The 15,390-nt window shown below is 49.4% G+C and overlaps 1 long non-coding RNA gene across 2 annotated transcripts in view; it reads left to right on the forward strand.

The window, feature by feature from the left end:
* LOC106034885 (uncharacterized) overlaps positions 1-14,853 on the forward strand; it is a 32,193-nt gene extending 17,340 nt beyond the window's left edge. Inside the window, exon 3 of one of the 2 annotated variants that reach the window (XR_010829428.1) lies at positions 14,674-14,853. This is a non-coding gene — a long non-coding RNA (uncharacterized lncRNA). Of the gene's footprint in view, positions 1-2,697; positions 9,314-14,673 lie in introns of those variants that run through there. The other variant, XR_010829429.1, reaches the window with a different exon arrangement.
* The last annotated feature ends 537 nt before the right edge of the window (positions 14,854-15,390 follow it).

Consider the following 15,390-nt stretch of genomic DNA (forward strand, 5'->3'; position numbering starts at 1 on the left):
GGGTTAATCAGGAGAAATGGGATAAATTAAAACAGGGAAACTGTAGGCAAAAAACTGTATTGGGGAAAAACATATGTTTTATAATAAACATTACATGTTTAAATGCTTGCAAGCCAAGAATTATTTGCTGAAAAAATAAGTAAATTCCAGAGAATGACTAAATTATTGGATCAGCTCCTAACTAGGTACCAAGGAAAAGTGTTGGATCAGTCTGTCAGCGTGCATTACTAGCCCAGTTCTAGAAAATACACCTCAGGGAGCACCAGCTTTCCTGGCTTTCCACTGATCATAATGCCAAAGTGAAATCTCCTGACATGAAGGGCTTGTGCATTCACTAACTTACAGTGCCATCTAGCCCCATCTCAGACTTAAGACGTCTATGAGTGGTTGCTAATTTTGTTCCTGTAAATGGGAGGCTGAGTCACTTTAGCTTGAACCCACCTCTTCAGTCATGTGCTTGTGGATGGAAGTGTACCTTGGTGTGTATCTGGCAGATATATTTGTAAAGAGTCACCCATGAATCGCAAGTGTAAATGCCCGAGTGGGAGCCAGCCCAACCGGACACGTCGTGTGTGTGTTCATGGTTACTGTGTGTGGGGACGGCAGCTCAGTGTTGCTTAAGCCTGCCTGACACTTCCCATTGATATGACCTGACTTTTGATGGCTTAGAAATCTGACGGACTACAACTGCTTGGGCTGAAAGCTTCCTGTGATGCCTGCTTGCCTCAAGCTGTTTATGGAGACCTTCCCCCAAAGATGTGTTCTGTGTCACTCCCATGCATGAGCTGTGGACTGACACATGGCTTTTCCCATCCTGAAAAACCAAAAAGGCAAATGTGAAAGCGATAGTGTCGCCACCGTTCGCATTGCGACATGCGGCGGGGGAGAGGGCAGTAGCTCCGGCTGTGCCCCTGTGCAGTTTGCCTCCCCCATAGCAGATGCATCCTCCCCTGAGAGATGGGGCATGCTGCGAGGTCGGTGAGTGTGGGGCAGGAAGGATGCTGTGGGCTCCCGGCACCAGGGTTCAGATCGCCTGAGGCCTGGAAGACCCAAAGCTGCTGGGTCGGCTCATTGGGCATCCTCTTTTTGCCCATGAGGGCCCTGGAGGGCTCCAGGGGTGCTGCCAGGGGCTGTGGGTTTAGTGCAGTGCAGTGGGTTGGAGGCTTACGCAGGCGTGAGCCTTTCTGCATTGCAAAAGACTAATGTGGGGAAGCTGACAGGACTGCCAAAGGTAGCCAAGTAAACTTCTGCTATAGAGGAAAAACCTTTAACCTAAGCGTGTGTGGATTGCCAGAGTGTTGTTTTGCACTTTCTCCTGTACGTTTCCTTTCCTCCTTGTGCGCTAGCAGTAATGTCCATGGCCAGACTTGTGTTCACAGCCTGGAATGAAGCCGACTGCAATTACATCCTCGGGGAGTTGCTCAACGGGGGCTTTGTGGATGCGGGACACAGAGTTTGGTGGAGTCTGTCACTGCTGCACATGTGCTTTTGGACCTCCAAGTGCACTTACCCAGCCTTCAGCTTTGTGTGTGCTTGTGGGAACACGGAGCAGAAGGCTCGGGAACAGGCTCAGCCTGCTGCACATCTGGAGGCAGTAACTTGAGTCAAAGTATATGCCTCCTGTAATTCAAACTTCTTTTCCTTCCCCCCCCCCCCGCCCCGCATTAGCAATTAGCGCATCAGCACTGAAATGCTTCCTTTTAAACAGCACCCGCTCCATGCCCAGTGTACTCGGTGTGGGTCCAAGCTTTCTGTGAGTGTAGAGGAGTTTGGAGCTGGGTTTTGGGGTCAGGCCTCTCTCTCGCTGTACTTCCTTTATCTCCCAAAGCAGCAAGCAGCACATGCTGTGGCAATGTAATCATTTAATCCAAGCTGGCGAAACCTGTTCTCCAGATGAACGACCGGCATATCGTTTGCTCTGTAGCTCTGCATATGAATGCATTGTTTGTTGGGGTGGCAAGACGTCGCTGCCAATTTTCCATCCCGTTTCCAGCAAAGCCCAGCCTCAGCCTGATGGTGAAGCTGCTTCCAGCTCCTTCCTTCTCCTTCTGTACCATGCTCACTGCAGCCACTGTGGTCTGAGAGCTCTCCTTCCCTGGTTGCTCGCTGCGGATGCAGTGGGTGCAGAGGTAAGGTACCTGCCAGGCGAAATCAGCCCTCAGAGGAGTGCATCAGGCCGGTGGAGATCAGAACAGGAACGTGTTTGCCTGGGGAGGCAGGTGATACCTGAAAGGGTGCAGCCAAAACTAACAAAGGTGTGTTCGGAGAGATAGGGTTTGATCTTTAGCCCCTGATACAAAACTTAACTTTGGCTGGGGAGGCTGCTGCGCCAAACCTGTCCATGAGGGCGTATCGCTGTTGCAGATTGCTGGGGGATGGATGTGACAGCAGTGCTTTGGAGGGGAACAATTGCTGTTGTAACTGCTGTGGGTTCGCAGGGCAGGAGAGAGGTGCTTCTTTTGTTTTAGGCCCCTAACATCCTCATTTCTGAGTGCCAGACACGAGGGGCTGGTGGCTCGCTGCACACTGTGTGCTCACCTGTGTTTCCTGAGTGCCTACCACTAAAACAGTGTTCTGTCCCAAGTGTTCTCTTCCAGCATTTCTCTCCATGCATGGGGAGCCTTTCCTGCTCTGCTACGGGAGGCTGCTAGCCCTTGTTTGCAGCTTCTCTGGTTTCAGCTTCCATCTTTCTTCCAGATTTTGTAATAGGAGTCGTCTGGATGGCCAAGGAACAGCTGACCACCTCAACACCCAGCCGATGGCACAGTGGAGGCACATCATCTGTGAGGGGACTTCGCAGCCACTGCTCCTGCAAACAGCACCAGAAGATCTCCGTGTGAATATGCAGTGGTTTTGTTGCTGCCTGCTTTCTCTCTGGTTTAAGGAGGAAGCCCGAGCCTTGGGCTGAGTCTCTTTCAGAGCCAGTTTATGCCCCTTGGATTTCTCGTTCTTGCATTGCCTCTGAGGCAGGATGGAGAGCAGAAAGCTGCTTACATTCAGACTGCATTCCAAATTTCTTCAAAACGACTTTTTCAAGAAAGGCACGTTTTCAGGGCCAGCACCGTGAGGCTGGCTCAGCCTCCAGACCCACTTTCCAAATCTTGTTGCCCAGAATAGCATGTTCTAAAAACACACTGCAGCCCCCCTGCCGTAGCTGGCCCAGCCTTTCACCGTGTCTGTACAACGAGGCTTTCCCTTCAGCTCAGATGGCAGTGGTCTCATGCAGATGGCTGCAGAAGAACCCTTCGCAAGGGCAGTTCTCCTTCGAGGCTTGGTTGATGGCCTCATCTGAACCGTGTGAGGCAAGGAGCTTTGAGGCCCCTTGCTCCAATCTTACAGTACCCCTGTTTGCCTCCTGTTTTGGTCTGTCTCTGATCAATAGCTCTAGCTGGTGTAGACAGCTTTTCATGGGCACATTTTATTGCTCATGGATGATGCCAAATTGATGGATGTGGACATATGAAGTAATCTGGGCAGTGGCTAAATGAGCTCCCCCATGGCTTTCCCAGCATGGCTGTCATGGAGCAATCCCCTCTGTGGGTTATTTCAGTGCTCTGTCCAGCTTTGACCCATCAGCCAGGACTGAAAAATCTGTTCCCGCTGCCACAGTACTTAACACTGCTTTTACTGTTTTCAGACAATGCTTTGGAAACCCTCTCATCGATTTGAATGGGCTTGGGATCCAGCCTGGTGTTCTCTCACATTGCAGAGTTCAGCTGATTTTTCTTGCTTGTTTTTTCTTACACACCTTCAGGATCTGCCCCCGTGCTAAGGAGCAGCCCGTGGGGCATTTGGAGGGCACAGGTCTGGGCATCGCCGTGTTGCCAGCACTGCGATGGGGGAGGCGAGCGCATGTGCACCGCTCAGGGCAGCGCGTGCTCAGGGGGTGGGAAGTTTGGAGGGATCATTAATATTTTATCTTCATTTTAGCACAGCTCAGATTTGTCAGCAAGACACCACAGTCCTGAAACTTAAAGCCTGAGGCGGAGCTGGGAAGGAAATTGCAGAGCTCCTGGGTCTCTGTCTAGGGCTTTAGCAGTGGCTCCAGTCAAACACTCCCCCTTCCTAAAAGCAGAGAGATGTCAAAGTGCAGTGTTTGCATTTGTTTGCATGAAGTCCACTCAGACCTGCCTTCTCATAACTTTTTTTTTTTTTTTGCAAGGGCAACTAATAAGGAAGTGAGCAAATCTTGCTTGAAGTTTTTCTTCTTGCTGGCTCTGTGTCCCACCCCAGGCTCCCCCCAGCAGGTGTTGCAGAGGCGAAAGTCAGCGCCCCTGCAGAGCAAGACGAGAAGCACCCAAAGTCACCTCTTTCCTCCGCATGCAACCCAGAACCCGGAAACTCCTACATCTCGCCCGGTTTGTAGCCCAGCTGTCTGAAACCACAGGCAGCAGGGGTGGATAGCAGCTGGCTGCTCATTGCACTGCAGCCTGGGCGATGGGGGAGATAGTAGGGAGGATCTCTTGGTGCAAGTACGAGCATGAATCCACTGCAGAAATATTAACTCTAGCTGCGAAAGAAGAGGAATATCAAGCAAGGAAGCGAGCACACACACACAAGACTCAGACTCATGCAGTGCTGGAGGGTTTGGTTGTGTCTGAGTTTTTTCTCAGCATTCAGTCTTCCTGACATGGCTCCACTGCTGGAGCAAGAGCTGGGGTGGTGAGGAGCAAAGTGGCGCTGCCAGCTCGAGCCTTGCAGGGCGATAGGTGGGGATTTCCTTGAAGCCCTTGTGTCTCCCTGCTAGAGTGCTGAGATCACCTGGGAATCTTGGCTTTCGATGTAAGAAAAAGAGAAAAAAGCTAATTACAAAAAAAAAAAAAAAAAGAGACTCGAGCACTCATGAGTGTACAGAAAAATTTAAAAATGGGAAATGCACGTGACCTATAGCTAAATAATAACTGAAAATGTGTTACAGATAACATCCTGGTCTTCAACTTGGAAGTTAAATAGCAAATGCTTTTGGAACTCTTTAAAACCTTGCTTGACACTAGCAGTCTTGAGGAATGTGAACTGGTGTATTGGTTAAACTGCTCGGGAATGGCCTGAATGCAGCAGCTGAAACAGCAGCAGTAGCATTCAAGTTGCCCTTTGGCACTCGAGGCTGCACAGGGCACGTGCTTCAGCTCCCCATTGCCCAGGCGAGTGGAGGCCAGGCTGCGTTGGCCTGTGTTTGCTCTCAGCTCTGCCCCTGGATGGCAGCATTTCTACTGGTGCAGCAAGGAAAAATTGCCCTGGGAAAAAAAGCAGGGGCAGATGAGGCTTTTGGGTACTGCCAGGTTAATGTGTTGGAAGGCAGAGCGACCTGGCATGCCTGCTTGATGACCGGCAGTGCCGCAGCCCGTTGCAGATGGGAGGGGAGGCTTACTGACAGCTGCAGCCCTGTTGCATCTGCAGGGCAAAGAGCAGCGAAAATTTTGTTACTTTGGACACTAACTCATGGCAGCAGGTGAATTTAGCTGTGGCAAATGACACAGTTAATGCTTCCTGCTCCTGGCTGCTCCCTTTAGCCAGAGGTTACTGCAGAGGTGGTAGTGGTGGCCAAAGGGTGTGCTGGTCCCTCATAGGTTAACTCTAAGGCCTTAGGATGAGCTGCTGGTCCAATCCGTGAATATCTCTGTCTTGACATTTTTATTTTGAATGTTAGACCCTGCCCGCAAAGATGAAGCCTTTTCTGGCCTCAGTTTTCAGTACTGCTGCTGTTCTTTCTATCCTCTCTCTTCATTGCCTTGACCATGGGTAGAGGGGCAGGGTCTTTCAGTATCTGCAGATTCCCATCCTGTGTGTGAGCAGTGCTCTGCACAAAACAAGCCATGAGGAACTGGAGAAGCTGCAGGTAAGCATCCGAGAAGTAATGCTGGCCTTCTCAGTGTGGCAGTGTGTTTTGCATGGTTAGGGCGGCAGAAACAGGACTCACGAGTGACGGAGCAAAATCAGCGATTACTATTTGGCAGGAGATGTTTAAACTTTGTCAAGCCAGGCAAGTATCTCCATTGTGGTCTCTGACTCACAATTCAAATATGCTGGGAACATTTGAGGGGGCTGGGTCAGTTCTTCAAGCAGTGGGAAAAACAAGGCTTTAATACATCGCTGCGTAGCTTTGGGTCTGTGCTCTGCTGTTCTGCTTTTCTTTGAGGAAACTGGTGTGGCTGGTGGGGCGGAGAGGGAGGCGTTGTGAAACCACACACACACGCACACACACATGTGCCAGGCCTGATTTTGATCCCTTCTGACAACGTTTTGTACTCCTCCAGCTGCAGTGACGGAGCTGCAACGCTTGTGACCTGCCCTCTCTGAGGTGAACTGAGGAGCAGGCTGTCTGTGGTCGCCACCACATCCCCACCTCTGCTGCAGCATCCTGGCTGAGCTGTTCCATGCAGAGGGGCTCATGATGGAGCACAGGAGCCGATAAAGCCCTGCGGCCACCCAGGGCATGCACCGATGCTCTTGCTGAAGGTGCTTTCTGCCGATACGGGGGGGCAAGGCGGATAGGACCAGGCATCCTCCCCTAGATCCCATTGCAGTGTATGATGCTCCTGCCCACCAGCCCCTGCCCTGATGGCTCCTCATTGTGTCCCCTGCTCAGGGATGCTCCCGGTGCCCTGAGCGTGGCTGGAAGAGGGGTGGCAGTGTGGCAGAGCCGCCACTAGCTCCGCCATGTAGCCAGCTGCTGGGACGCGAGGCTCTGCTCGGCTCGCCTCACAGCCTGGCTTCCTGTGTGTTCTTCCCTGCTATGGTTTTGACCAGAAATTCCATTTTTGACCCGAAAAATCTTCCAGATGAAAATTTAATTAAAAAAGTGATGTATTCCCACAAGAAACTTCAGTGTCAGCAAATAAGCTTTTTTTTTTTTTTTTTTTTTTTTATGAAAAGCCATTCTATTCACACACGAAAAATGACATCCAAACTGGCTCCCATTGAGCCCACTGTACAGCATTATACTTGTAAAAGTTCTAGAGTTTTGTTTAATAAAAAATATTCACGATTCACAATTAGCATCCATTAGGCATACGAATCACAAAGAGCTAGTACCACAAGGGAGGTTCTCCTATACTGGACATGGTCCGTCTGTGAGTCATTAAATCATGAACTGTGATCTGTAAATGTTGCTGACAGTAGAGGAGTGGGATGAAGGAGAAGTGGGAGCGTTATCCCAAAGAAGAGGAGTTTGTTCCTTTTGTGTCACAGATTACCTTGCTGATCACAGGCTTCGGCATCATGCCTTTCCACACAGCAAAGGTGACGGTGCTTTCCTCCATCTGATGCGATTTGTAAATATTTTCCTGAGGCAGAGGTCTTTGCTGGCAGCTATTGTTGGTTGCACATTTACTTGGGATCGTCACATGCAGAGAATGACTGTTGGCTTGGGCAGAGCAGCTGCTCCGGGACCGGATGAGACTCCTTGGGATTCAGTGCAACGTACAGAAAGCCTGCTGGTGGCAAGGTGCATGTCCACACAGTAGAACTCTTTGTAAAGCCATTGACAAAGGCCAAATAAAATAACCTGTAGGAAGTCAACAGGGGGAAGAAGCAGAGACAGGGTGTGTGTGTATTTATGTGAACAAAAGAATGATAAACTGTAAACTATGAAATATCTGCTCGCTCATTAATGCGTCTGCTTCTGACTAATGCTGGGGTGTTCCTGCTGCCCAGCAGCCAAAGTGCAAACAAGGGGACAGCTGTGACTTAGTGCCCAATATTTAAACGCAGGGGGACAATTCAGGCCACACACACTCCTATGTAAATACGGCTTATGCAGAGTCATTTCAGACCGGACCTGGGGGCAGTCAGGGCAAAACTGGCCCTTACGTGGCCAGTTCAGGCATCGGGGGCCAGGCATTGCCTTCTGCTAGCCCAGGGAGCCCCTGCTTGCTCCTCAGGACTTGCGTGCACCTAGCTGTGGGCAGAGCTGGCTCCTGATGCTAATTGGACTTTTTTTCTAGCTCAGTAAGTACAATTTTGCATGTAAATGTGAGTGTGGAACAGATCTGGACTCGATTAGCTTCTGAGTCCTTGACAAAAAGCCGTAATTGTTTATCCAGATGATTTTTCTTTGTTTCCCTTTTATTTTCTTGGCACTTAAAAACCTAGGTTTTAATGAGCTCATAAAATAAATAGGTGGGTGTCGATTACAGCGGTATACAAGGCGTGAGGGAAAGCCTTCCCTTCTCCTCAGCAGCAGTGAGCACTGCTCTGATGCAGGGTGCAGCTCCTCTCCCAGCGCCTGGGGGCCTGGTGGCAGCAGGGACACGATTTCTGAGACAAGGCTTAGCCTGGGGCTCCCGTCACAGATGTGACAGACCCGTGACACGTATCATTTTTGCTGGTAGGCAGTGAAATTGGTGCTGGTGTCGCTACCTGGGGAACAGGCTTGCTGGAGGAGGGGCAAGAGAAGGAAATATGAAAAAATGTTGTATTTATCAGGGTAATCTAGTCTAGGAGGACAAGTACTAAAACATTTTAATCACAATCATATGGCTATGTGTCACTGCAGGGCAGAATTCAGGCTGTTTGTATGCCTCAGTTGCACATTGCCACACTTCAACAAGTTTGAATTTATTTTAGGCATAACTTTAACTCTGATTTCCCTGGGTTTATGATGCCTGATCTGGAAATATGTGCAACCTCTCTATGATGTTCTTTCCTCTTAAATTAGGCTTTCCACTTTAAATCCATTTATTTCTGTTGGCTTGGTCATAGCACAGGCTGTCATTTCCTGCCCTGTGGAGTTTGCAGTTTGGATGGACAGGACAGTGCATCAGAATAAAGGGATACAGTAGTAAAAGCAGTGATGGATAGCAAAGGCACCAAGCACTTTCAGGGCTGCTGTGTGTATAGCTCAGTTACTTCTTTAATTGTTCACACCTGGCCATTCACTACATAAATGCATGGCTGCTCTTCATGCACAGGTGCTTTTGTTTGGGGGGCAGGATGAGAAAGTGAAATTTAGTGTCAGGCTGTGGAGGAAATGCTGGGATGCCAGTCCTGAGTAAGGGCAATCTGAGCATGGATTTTTCCCATCGGCGAAATGTGTTGTGGTGGGAAGGGCTGGTGACTTAGCAAGCTCTGGGGATGTCTTTAACATATTTTTTCAGGGGAAGGCTCTTCCTTGCTTGGAGGGAAGCAGTATTTTCCCTGGAGCTGCTCTGGATGTGACTCCTGCCTGTATCCATTGCCTCCTCCCCCAGACCTGAGCTCCTTCCTGCCTGGCTTCTTGCTGCACAGCATCCAGAGACACAGTACATATGTTTTCTCTCTTGTGTGTTTTCACCCCCTCTTTCCCTCACTTTTCCTTCCCATCCACCCATGCCCTACCCCCTGACTAAAGCAAAATTGCCTTTTTTTTTTTTTTTTTTTTTTTGGCAGCAGGCCTTCCCAGGGGCCCAAGCTAACAGAAGCCTGAGCCCTGACTCTGCGCTGTGGCCAGAGCGGACCAACTCCTTGCTGGCAGATACACTGCCTTAAAGGAGAAGGGATGCTTTCTTTCTCCATCCCCATTTGCTTCCTGGCTCCTGCTGGGAGCAGACTGCTTGTCCTGGACCCAGGGCCACCTGGTCACCTCCCTAAACTCCTCTCTTCCCTGCAGGCTTGTCCATAGCTGTAGAGTTGGTCTCTGAGCCAAACCTCCTGTAGTTAATGCAAGCCTGGCTGTTGACTTCAGCGAGCTTCGGATGAGGCCTTTCCAGGACTTGCAGCTTTCCTCTGGCTCACTTGTCGGATGCCAAGTGATGAGGCTTCCAGGGCTGCTCCTGAGGGATGGCTCCAGCACATACATCTCGCTGTCAGGAAGCTTTTCCTGCTGCTCCGCCGAATTTTTCCCCTTTTCAAATGTCATCCCGGCACTCCTACTTTGCGTGCACTTTCTGTGCTTCTCACTGCCTCCGAGCACACTGGTGCCTTTCTCCCTGCTGCTGAGGCCCTTCCGGTGCTTGCTGGCTGCTGCTCGCTTTTCTTGCACTCGCCGTTGCTTAGCCAGGCTGGGCACGCTATCTTACAGCTCATTTCCCTTTATAAATCAAACCTCCCAGACAGTTTTTTTTTTTTTTTTTTTTTTCTTTGCTTACTCCCTGTGACAACGGAGTGATTTTTTGGGCATCTGCCCCATGGTGCAGAGCATTTTTCCCTCCTGCTCAGGTTGATGAGGTTTCTGGGGCAAAGTCCTGCTTGTCCTTCTTCTGACAGATTTCATGGCTGTGAGGCTGCCGCCTCTGGGCCGCGTTTGGTCTGGGTGGACAATGGCCTCGCGTTTGTGGGGACAGAAGGGAAGGAGAGGCGGCCTCTGCCTCAAGCTATGTGAAGCAGTTGAATATGCCTCATTTCTGTATAAAGCCAGGCCAAACATGGTTCCTCCTGGGGGAAAAAGCAGCACCAGGATAAGTGGCAGCTCTCTCCTTCTCCTGCATCCAACCTCTCTGCTACGGTATCGAGCCAGGCTTTGCTGATGGCTAGGGAGAAGGTGCTATGCAAGAAACAGAGCAAAAAGATGAGGCCCCTCCCGCTCATCCCCCACACTTTTTGGGGTCCCCCTTCCCTGCTGCGAGCAATCCACGTTTCACCGTGCAAGTGTGACCGTGCAGGTTGCCATGACAGCTCCGAGGAGAAACTGGGTCAGGCCTGCAGCTGCACGGAGGGGACGTGCCGCAGTGGCATGGTTGTCACCCCTGAGCCTGCGGAGCAGAGGCCTTCCAGTGCTCGTGAGCTAGCTGGCTGCATCCATTCCTTGTGTCCCGGAAGGAAACAAAGGAGTTGTTAGCCACGGAGTTAACCAAGTTGTAACTTGGTTGCCATTTTAAACTTTGTGTGCCTAAAATTGTTGGTTGTAACCTGCACCACTGCCATGGCAACAGATATGTATATATACTTAAGTATATATAAATATATATCAAATATATATATTTGAAAGTGCAAGGAGAACAACTTTCCTTGGCCATAAGTAACTTGTCAGAAGAGGTGGAGTAAGAACAGCCAGGAAAAGAGTACTGAGGGGGTTGGCGATGCAAGGCCAGCTCAGGCCTAAAGGCCTAAATGCAGGATCCCTTTTAAGTTAAAGCAGAGAATGGAAGGTGCTTTGGCCAGTGAATTTCCTTAAAAAATAGTGGTCTTCATGGGTTTAAGACCACGTTTAGAAGTGTGCCACTGTTTTGATACCGAAGTAGATTTTTGAAAAGAAAAATAGGCTGGAGTGCTCATTGATTATTAAAAGAAAAATAGGCTGGAGTGCTCATTCTCCATCTGGAGAATGTGGTCACAAGCCTTTCAGGTGAGGATGGCTGAGCAGTGGAAAAGATGTCCTCTTTTCCAGCCATTTACCCTCCTCACCTTCTGTATCTCCTTGTCCAGGGTATTACATTCATCTGTTAATTCCCCTTTTCTCCTCCTCCATGCCACTTTCTAGATAAGTGACAGCAATGTCTAGGATCTGGGCATCCTCCTTGGAAATCAAGAGGTTCTGGTGAGGCACATTGACAGCCCCTGTGGCAGAAAACAAATTCACTGCTGTTTCTTTCCTTGTGCATCACAGGTAACAGTCTTTATTAAAGGCAATAGCAGACACCAGAGACCTACTGCCTCGTGGGCCCTGTATTATCAGCAGCTTCACCACAGGAGAGTTTCAGGCTTAACTCTGTCTCTACTCTTGTGCTGAGTAGGCCATTGACAGGTACTAGTGTGACCTGTTTAACAGTGCATCTACACAATCCGTGGTTATTACTGTGTCAGAGATGCTATGTATCTTTGTAGCTTCTTCTCTCACTACCTGAGAGATAGTAGACATGACATATCAATGCATACACCGATCTGCATTTGGTATACACACACATGCAGATCCAGTTCCAACCTCTGCTCCATAAAATCGGTGTTGATTTTAAGGATTTGCTGCTGCCTTTTACAGCCTCTTTCCTGCTACAGAGGTAAGCAGCAGCAGGCTGTTGGCCCTGCGGCATGGCACTCTGCATTGGGTGGCTGGAGGTACACTGAGCCTGTTGTCACCTGCTAATAGCGAGCCAGCCATTGGAAAGAGGCATCTCTCTTTCCAGATTGATAGCAAGAGTTGTGCTGCTAGGACAGTGTGCTGCTGGGACAGCAGTTTATCCAGGACAGTGAAATGATGACCCTTAATTGGGCTTTCTGAGCTCTACCACTGCATGAGTAGTGGTCATGCGTTTGGAAATCAAATTCAGCCTTGGTTAAATCTGCTGGCAGAGGGGGGTGCACTCAGGCTGGAGCAGGCATGGGGTCTCTCTCCATGGGGATGAATGGAGCACCCTGGAGGCATCAAAACGTGCAAATCCTTCCTGCCAGCATCCTCATGGCCCAATTTTCCTTTCCGTCTTGGCCATCATCTCTTCTCCAAGTTCATCTGGAAGTATTTCTTTTAAATGTGTCTAGAGTCCCAGAAGGAAGCTTAATCACTTCAGCATCCTCCTCATGCACAGTGTACCTGGGGTGCCGGATGGCTGAATAACCTCTTATGCACTGAGAGCCATTAGCATTTGAATTAGTGACATGAGGATAACAGGCGATTATCCCATTTAACAGCTGTTGAGTGCTGTTAAAGGGACACTGTCAAGAAGTAGGAACAAAAGTGTGGTTGTTTTTTCTTTTCCAGTAAGGGCTTCCCTGACTTGTATGAATACTAACACCCTCTCAAACATGGTGAAGCTTCCACGGGGACATCTTATAATTTGAAAACCTTGTCCCTGTGCAGAACTGGGAACCTAAATGCAACCAGAGTCTGCTAGCACGTGAGAGTGAGAAAGTGGAACTGTCCCCCAGCAGAAAGGGAAGTGGTCCCCTGTATTTGGGAGCTAGGCTAAGCCAGGAGTAAAGGGAAGCAGTCACAAGCAAGCTGCAAAAAGAAGTGATCGATTCTAGGGGCAGGAAGAACCAGGCACCAGTGACAGCCCCCACAGCAATACAAAGGATGAACAAAACTCTCCCTGAGGATTTGGCTACATCTAGAGGAGAAGCACATCTTGAAAGTGTATGATCTGTCATATGCTGCCACATAAGAAAACCTTTCTGTATACAGAGAATTTTTTTCTAGAGGAGACGAGCAGTAATTATTACAGTTAATAGCCTAGGTGATACTGCAATACAGATAAGTCTCAGCCATGGTCATTGACTCCATATCTCTTGTGTTAAGCAGAAGTCAGGAAATTTGTCCTTGCCATCACAGGGAAGTGTTGTCCACACTCCCACATCAAAGACGTTAAAACATAACTCTCCTCATCTTCCATCCAGTGTTTCAAACATGACTCATTTTGAGGCTCTGCCTTTTATTCTGAGCAGGCTGATGCTGCTGCACTTATAAAGGAATTTGCCCTCTGCCAGATCCCACTGTAATGCTCATGGCCAGCTCTTCAGCCTGTACTCGTTCAGGTGCTTTGCCAGTGCCTGACCACCTTTTTGAAAGCTGGCCCAGACTGCGAATGCTGAGATGGTTGTGGAAAATGGGCTTGCACTTCTCCTCTGAAAACAGCATCTCTCAGAAAACAGAAGTAAAAGCCCAGGCTGAAGGTAAAGGGACATACCAACGTGGGCAAAGTGAACAGTCTGTTTTGTTCCCATGTGAAGCCTGTGGAAGGGCAGAAGTGCTGTGCTGGATTAAGGCAGCAGCAAGCAGCCTGTTTTGGGCAGTGCTGAGCACCCCAGGGCTTTCAGGCCAAGACAAAAAGCTTCATATCAGACACTTAAGGGTTTGGTTGCCTGCAGGGGGACCTTCTTCCTAACCATCATGCAGTGTCTGGTGCCATATTATGAAACCTGAGGGCTCATGTCTAACTGGCAAAGCTATGACTGTCCATCTGCATGTGATGCCCTGTGCTGGGTCCTAAGCCTGTGGCATGAGGTGTGTCTTGGGGCAGGTTGTCTGTGCAGTCTAAGAAAAACAGTTAAAGCTGGTGAAGTTGTCTCTGGGCCATAAGAAATGGACAGACAGAAATGTTTTACTAGCCTTTTCTGTAGAAGGTTGTAGGTTGTTTTGACCTCCCCTAGTCTTGAGTGTGTTCAGTCTTCTATAACAAGCCATGCGAGATGGCCTATGGTGTAAAAGATTTTTCCACAAGTCCTTTCCACCTCTTTCCACACCATTTTTGTAATCTCTCTTTGTAATCTCTTCTTTCTCTTGTAGCTAACATCCTTTGAGATGGGTGCAGTGGCAACACCTGAGCACAGGCGAGGCTGTAGAAACATTATAAAGATAAATAACATTCCTCCTATTAAGTCCTCCCTAATTATTTTTACCCTCTGTAGTGACCACTTACGGCCTAAACAATGGAAGCGTTATTTCCCTTACAAAGTAGTGGTAGTAGCAAAGATGGAGATGCCTGTTTTTAATATTGCTTGTTCCTAAGCAGACCTTTTCCATACCGTCCTTACCACTTATCTGACCATTAAATCTGCGAATACATGCAAGTGGTATTTACTGTGTTGTTACATGTACCTAGAGGCAGATGGTGAGCTAGTACCAAAGCTCATGTTTTTGTACCTTTATGCAACATCTTGGGAGCTGGATTAAATCTCTGCTGTAGTCGGGGCTTCACAGGGGCCTCTGCATGCATCCAGGACCTGGACTGAAAGGTCCCAACCTTGCCAAGATCTAAGCCCATCTTAAACCGAACTTGCTACGTGCCTTGAAATCTAAGCCCTTTCCTGCGCTCTCTCTCCTGACAGCACCAAGCATAACTCAGAAGTCACCATGGCTGAGATGTTGTCCCCATTGCCTCCAGCTGCTATCGGTCAGAAGGATCAGGAGGAGGAGCTGGCAAGCTCCCCAGAACTACTGCCGATCTCGACCATATTATTTCAGGGTATTTTTCTTCATATATTATTAATAAAGGAATGTTGAAAACACTTCCTCCACCTCCCACCCCCTTGTAAGCTTTCCAAAGAGCCATGCCGAGGTTTCGAGACACCGCTGTGTGCATTGCTGGTCTCTCAGTCACCTGTGTGTCCTCCTTTTTTTTCCATATTGGCTGGCCTGGTTTGGCTGATATTGCAGCATCCCTTTGTGCTGTGCAGGGGCTGTATGGCGTGGGGAGCTGGGGGAGACACAGGACCCAGCCCAGGGCAGAGGGGTGATTCCTCCCTTGCACCAATGTGGGAAAAAGAGTGGGAAGAGCATCTCGCTGCCCTAGGGCTGGAGCCAAGCCTGTGGAAAAGCTCCCTGTGACCTCAAGGCATGTGAAGGGCTGTTGTTAATCACCGTAAGGAGATCAGTCCCCACTGTCCTGTGAGCAGGGCTCGCAGCAGGCTGTGTGGGACTCAGGTGACTCTGAGGACACCAGCAGCTGCCCATGCTGCACTGACTCACCCGCACACAGAGCAGGGAGGAGAGGACGATGGCAGTGGCTAACTCAGCAGGCTTCCCAAGCCAGGGCCTAGATGGCA

This window comes from Anser cygnoides, chromosome 2 (assembly GCF_040182565.1).
Source record: "Anser cygnoides isolate HZ-2024a breed goose chromosome 2, Taihu_goose_T2T_genome, whole genome shotgun sequence".
NCBI lineage: Eukaryota > Metazoa > Chordata > Aves > Anseriformes > Anatidae > Anser > Anser cygnoides.